Source organism: Colobus angolensis, unplaced genomic scaffold (assembly GCF_000951035.1).
Source record: "Colobus angolensis palliatus isolate OR3802 unplaced genomic scaffold, Cang.pa_1.0 Scaffold79, whole genome shotgun sequence".
Classification (NCBI taxonomy): domain Eukaryota; kingdom Metazoa; phylum Chordata; class Mammalia; order Primates; family Cercopithecidae; genus Colobus; species Colobus angolensis.
Genome location: NW_012121709.1, coordinates 6,566,090 through 6,572,899, shown reverse-complemented (window position 1 = coordinate 6,572,899; position 6,810 = coordinate 6,566,090). Strand labels below are relative to the sequence as shown.

The 6,810-nt window shown below is 43.2% G+C and overlaps 1 protein-coding gene across 3 annotated transcripts in view; it reads left to right on the top strand.

The window, feature by feature from the left end:
- The window catches only part of TAOK3 (TAO kinase 3), a 248,328-nt gene that overhangs the window by 161,287 nt on the left and 80,231 nt on the right, over window positions 1-6,810 (top strand). The window lies entirely within an intron of this gene.

Sequence of the window (6,810 nt, the reverse complement as noted above, 5' to 3'; positions counted from 1 at the left end):
GTATTTCATATCACAAGGTGACTTCAGAAGCACTCCCAATACCTATTCTGCTGTGTATGTAGAAGAAGCTCTATTCAAACTACTGTATTTGGCCAGGCACAGTGGCTCACACCTGTAATGCCAGCACTTTGGGAGGCCGAGACAGGCAGTTCACCTGAGGTGAGGAGTTTGAGACCAGCCGCCTGGCCAACATGGAGAAACCCCTTCTCTACTAAAAAATGCAAAAATTAGTCAGGCATGGTGGCATGTACCTGTAATCCCTGCTACTCAGGAGGCTGAGGCAGGAGAATCTCTTGAACCTGGGAGTCAGAGGTTGCAGTGAGCCCAGATCATGCCTCTTCACTCTAGTCTTGGCGACAGAGTGAGACTCTGTCTCAAAAGAAAAAAAAGAAGAAGAAAACTATATTCTACAATAAGTATTGAAAAACTTTCTGTGAGGGAACATATAATAAGCATTTTAGGCTTTGGAGAATATTCAATGTCTATCATAACTACTCAACTTTGCCGTTGCAGTATGAAAGCAGTCATAGACAAACATTAATGAACAGGCATGGCTGTGTTCCAATAAACTTACAAAAGCAGGCTGATAGCTGAATTTGGCCCATGGGCCATAGTTTGCCAGCCCTTACTCTGTAGTATTCTGGCTCAGCAGTGAGCCTTGTCACCACTGCTCAGAGGATTTATTTGTTACATCTAGCAAAGACTTGAACATAGATGAGATCACTTGAAGCTAATACTCAGAGAATGCTCCCCAGACTATGGAGCTGTTCTGTGGTTAGAGTACCTTTAGTCATGCGCTTCTCTATTAGAATTATTTCTTCTACCATCACGTGGTCAGCCATCTTTTCTGCTTGTTCCTGGGCAGAATGCTTGCTACTTATAGGCCTTCTCATTCCTGCTTCAAATCCAAGCTACTGCCTTTTATTGAACTGAGTTGTTTTTTTGTTTTTGTTTTTGTTCTTTCATCCTTTTCTTTTCAAATTTGGTTTTCTCTTGCTTCAGTCTCCTTTCCCTGCTGTTTCACTGTTTCTCCTATGCAACTCAATGTTCTGAGAAGCTGGGATTTTTTTTTTTTAACCTTTTGCCAGTAAGTGGGAGGGTTCCAGTCCTTCTAATAGTGAATGAAGCCATCACATAGTATCTTTCATGAGCCCCGAGACGCAGTGTCTTCTCAGTCATTTTTGTAATTACTTGCTGAACAAAGATTCTTTGTTGACAGAGTTTATTATGTGCTTTAATTTGCCTCACCTTCATTTATTTATTTAAAAGTATTTGGGGCCACCTGCTGTGTACCAGATACTGTTCTCAGCACTGAGAATGCAGAGATGAACATAATAGACGTTGCTCCTGCCCTCATGAAGTTTAGCAAAGAAGACACACATTAAATAAAGAATTAGGCTAAGCACAATGGCTCATGCCTCTGATCCCAGCACTTTAGGAGGTGGGAGGATTGCCTGAGCCCGGGAGTTTGAGACAAGCTTGGGCAGTATAATGAGACCTCATCTCTACAAAAACCTTAAAAAAATTAACCAAGCTTGGTGACGTGTGCCTGTAATCTCAGCTACTAGGGAGGGTGAGATAGAAGGATGGCTTGAATGAGAGAGATAGAAGGAGGAAAGGAAGGAAGGAAGGAGGGAGGGATGGAGGTAGGAAGAAAGAAAGGAAGGAAGAAAATAATTTTGCAAATAGGCCAGGCATGGTGGCTCACGCCTATAATCCCAGCACTTTGGGAGGTTGGGGTGGGCAGATCGCTTCAGCCCAGGAGTTTGAGACCAGCCTGGGCAACATGGCAAAACCCCATCTCTACAAAAAAAAAAAAAAAAAAGCAAAAAAATTAGCTGGACTTGATGGCACATGCCTGTAATCCCAGCTACTGAGGAGGCAGAAGTGGGAGCATCACGTGAGCCCAGGAGGTCAAGGCTGCAGTAAGCCCAGATGCACTCCCTCCAGCCTGGGTGACAGAGTAAGAGTCTGTCTCAAAAAAATTACACAAATAATTAGGGCTGTGATATGTGGAAGAAAGGAAAAAATATAATTTGCAATGACAAAATCTAATAGGAGACCTAGTCTGAGAGGTCAGGGAAGGCTTCCCTGAGGAAGTGATTATAAACATAAAATAAATCTTGAATACATACTTATTAAATTCATGTAGAAATGAAATTATATTCGAGATGAAACCTGAAAGGATTGTCGAGGATTAGCCTGTAATACCAGCACTTTGGGAGGCTGAGGGAGGAGAATCTCTTGATCCCAGGAGTTTGAGGTTAGTGAGCTGATCGCGCCACTGCACTCCAGCCTGGGCAACAGAGCAAGACCCTGACGCATACACACATACACAAAAAGATTTACCCAGATAAAGTTTAGGGAGAAAAAGGGAAACGGGTGTCCAGATCAAGAAAACAGCGTTTGTGAAAAACACCACGCTTGGTTCTTTGAGTGAAGCACATGTAAAGCATGAGAGAGGGAAAAATTGGGTACTTCTCAGAATCGGGCTCTGGAGGTAGCCAGACCCATGATAATGAAGTCCAAGAGACTGAACATTTTCTTGTCACAAATGTTTAAGGATTCGCACTTTGTCCTAAGAATGATGGGAAGCCATTAATGGTTACATGATGAGTTCCTAGTTCCACATGGTTTTATTTATTTATGAGACAAGGTCTCACTCTGTCACACAGGCTGGAGTGCAGTGGCGTGATCTTGGCTCACTGCAACCTTCACCTCCCAGATTCAAGTGATTCTCCTGCCTCAGCCTCCCTAGTATCTGGGACTACAGGCACAAGCCACTATGTCTGGCTAATTTTATATTTTTAGTAGAGACGGGGTTTCACCATGTTGGCCAGGCTGCCACATGGTTTTAAATATGGTTGGTCCTCCCAATCTGTGGGTTCCACATCCATCAATCAGCCACAGATCAGAAATATACAGGGAAAAAAAAAAGAGGGTTGAGTCTATATAGGAAGTTGTTTAGGAAAGAATGACAAGAAAACGTCTATACAAGTCTGAACATGCATAGACTTTTTTTCTTCTCATTATTTTCTAAACAATGTGGTATATAACAACTATTTACCTAGAATTTATGTTATACTAGATATCATAAGTAATCTAGAGATGATTTAAAGTATACAGACAGATGTATGTGTGCAGGTTACATGCAAATACTATGCCATTTTATATAAGAAAGTTGAGATCCATGGATTTTGGTATATGCAGGGGAGAATGGGAACCAGTCCCCCACAGATACCTAGGGATGACTGTACTTGAAGTTGCCGGAAATGCAAGCTCTACAAACTTTCTAAAATCCGCCCCCTGAAAAACAAACCCAAACCAGATTCTTTTTTTATCTTTTGCATTTGAAACAGATAGAAATCCATTTGTCCACACAGCAACTTCCAAATTTCCACTTGTTAACAGTTCATATCACTGTACTACCAGTATCTGTTTGATAAGTATAAAGTGTCCTATTGAGAGGTCAATAAAAAATACTTGGGAGGCTGAGGCGGGCAGATCACGAGGTCAGGAGATCGAGACCATCCTGGCTAATATGGTGAAACCCCATCTCTACTAAAAATACAAAAAATTAGCCAGGCATGGTGGCATGCGCCTGTAGTCCCAGCAGTTTGGGAGGCTGAGGCAGGCTGCACTCCAGGCTGGTGACAGAGTGAGACTCCGTCTCAAATATACACACACACACACACACACACACACACACACACATATATACACACACACATAATATATATACACATAAAATATATATACACATTAAATTAACTGTCTAGATATATATATAGACTACTATATTTCAATTTTTTAAATTTATTTTTGAAACAGAGCCTCACTCCATCACCCAGGCTAGAGTGCAGTGGCGTGATCTCAGCTCACTGCAACCTCCGCTTTCCAGGTTCAAGCAATTCTCCTGCCTCAGCCTCCCAAGTAGCTGGGATTACAGGCGCACGCCACCACTCCTGGCTTTTGTATTTTTAGTAGAGACAAGGTTTCACCCTGTGGGCCAGGCTGGTCTCGAACTCCTGACCTCAGGTGATCCGCCCGCTTGATCTCCCAAAGTTCTGGGATTATAGGCATAAACCACCTTCACCGGCCTAGACTACTATATTTCAGAGGTGCAGAAATCACTTAGTCAAGACTGTAAGATGCCCCTCCAGAATATAACAAATGAATAGGTATAGTTGTCATCTGCTTAAGTGCTACAAATGACTCAAAGTTTACTACATTTCAACCTTGTCCATTCTGGTTTCTTGTTTTGTTTTTTAAGTACTATGGCTATGCACAGATTTTTCCTTCTGTGAGTGAAAATGTCTTTTCTGTAACTTCACTTCTTAGCCTTGTTCTGTTTTTTGAACTGCATAGAATAAGTCCAATTTGTCATTTTAGAAGTGGTTAATAGAAGAGCCTTTACCTAAAAACTAAGGTGCTCTGATAAAACTAGAGATCACATTATGAATTAGAAAGTGGGACTATATAAAAAATCCATTAGGGTAAGCACAGTAGTAAGAGATAGTGATTCTTCTTTCTTCTTTCTTCCTCCTCCTCCTCCTCCTCTTCCTCCTCTTCCTTCTTCTTCTCCTTCTTCTTCTTCTTCTTCTTCTTTCTTCTTCTGTTTCTTCTTCTGTTTCTTGAGATGGAGTCTCGCTCTGCTGCCCAGACTAGAGTACAGTGGCACGATCTCGGCTTGCTGCAAGTTCTGCCTCCTGGGTTCATGCCATTCTCTTGCCTCAGCCTCCCAAGTAGCTGGGACTACAGGGGCCCGCCACCATGCCCAGCTAATTTTTTTTTTTTTTTTTTTTGTATTTTTAGTAGAGACAGGGTTTCACTATGTTAGCCAGGATGGTCTCAATCTCCTGACCTCGTGATCCACCTGCCTCGGCCTCCCAAAGTGCTGAGATTACAGGTGTGAGCCTCCACGCCCGGCCTGGTAGTGATTTATCTTCTATTCCATAACAACTAATAAATAGCATAAAATTAACTGTACTCAGAACTAGAAACTTGTTTCTTTCCTTTGATCCACAAATGGAACCCCTAATGTGTGAATCGCATTTTATTACAAATTCTGGGGGAATAAGTAAAAGAAAAAGAATATTCAGGTTATAAGATCTTGTGCTCTTAGAGCATATGATTTCTTTTGAGAGAAAAGATTTGTATGATGATGTAGATGTAATAGGTGAACACATGCCAAATGACCAGTATGCCAAGGGAGAGTTGGAGGAGTTCCAGTAAAGAGATCATGGTGGGCTGGGGAGGAGTAAGTCCTCTACCAAGAAATACCTGGCCAGATGCAGTGCATCATGCCTGTAATCCCAGCACTGTGGAAGGCTGAGGCAGGAGGATAGCTTGAGCCCAGGAGTTCAATACCAGTCTGGTTTAAGACGGGGTCTCACTCTGTTGCCCAGGCTGGAGTGCAGGGGTACGATCTCAGCCCACTGCAACCTCCACCTCCTGGGTTTAAGCAATTCTTCTGCATCAGTCTCCCAAGTAGCTGGGATTACGGGCTTGTGCCAACATGCCTGGTTAATTTTGTATTTTTAGGAGAGACAAGTTTCACTATATTGCCCAGGCTGGCCTCGAACTCCTGGCCTCAGGTCATCCGCCCGCCTCGGCCTCCCAAAGTATTGGGATTACAGGTGTGATTCAATGCGCCCAACTGCTATACCAAAAAAAAAAAAAAAAAAAAAATTTGTTTAAAGTAGCCCAGCATGGTGGCACACACCTGTAGTCTCAGCCACTCAAGAGGTTGAGGATCTCATGAGCCTGGAAGGTCAATCCTATAGTGAGCCATGATTGTGCCACTGCACTCCAGCCTGAGCAACAGCAAGTCCTCATCTCAAAAAGTAAATAATTAAAAAATAAATGCCTGACTCACTGAGTTTCTCTTTAGAGTGGGATGGACCAGAGACTTTATTTATAATTTATACTCTTCTTCCTCCTTTCCATTTCTCTCTCTACCATCACTCTTAGCAATTATTTGGCCTGAATGAGAAGTCAAACAGTATTTACTGAATAGAATTGACTTATCTCCCCTGCTCTGTTAGTAATTTTATTTATTTATTTATTTATTTATTTATTTATTTTGAGACGGAGTCTCGCTCTGTCCCCCAGGCTGGAACGCAGTGGTGTGATCTTGGCTCACTGCAAGCTCCACCTCCCGGTTCACTTCATTCTCCTGCCTCAGCCTCCCAAGTAGCTGGGACTACAGGCACCTGCCACCATGCCCAGCTAATTTTTTTTTATTTTTATTTATTTATTTTTTGTAGAGATGGAGTTTCACTGTGTTAGCCAGGATGGTCTCAATCTCCTGACCTCGTGATCTGCCTGCCTCGGCCTCCCAAAGTGCTGGGATTACAAGCGTGAGCCACCGCGCCCAGCCACTCTGTTACTGATGTTTAAGATGTTTCATTTTGGGGATGGGCACAGTGGCTTATGCTTGTAATCCCAGCACTTTGGGGGGCCAAGGCAGGTGAATCACGACGTCAGAAATTCGAGACCAGCCTGGCCAATATGGTGAAACGCTGTCTCTACTAAAATTACAAAAATTAGGCCGTGTACGCCTGTAATCGCAGCACTTTGGGAGGCCAAGATGGGTGGATCATGAGGTCAGGAGATCAAGACCATCCTGGCTAACATGGTGAAACCCTGTCTCTACTAAAAAAATAAAAAAACTAGCCGGGTGTGGTGGCGGGCACCTGTAGTCCCAACTACTCGGGAGGCTGAGGCAGGAGAATGGCGTAAACCCGGGAGGCGGAGCTTGCAGTGAGCTGAGATCTGGCCACTGCACTCCAGCCTGGGCAACAGAGC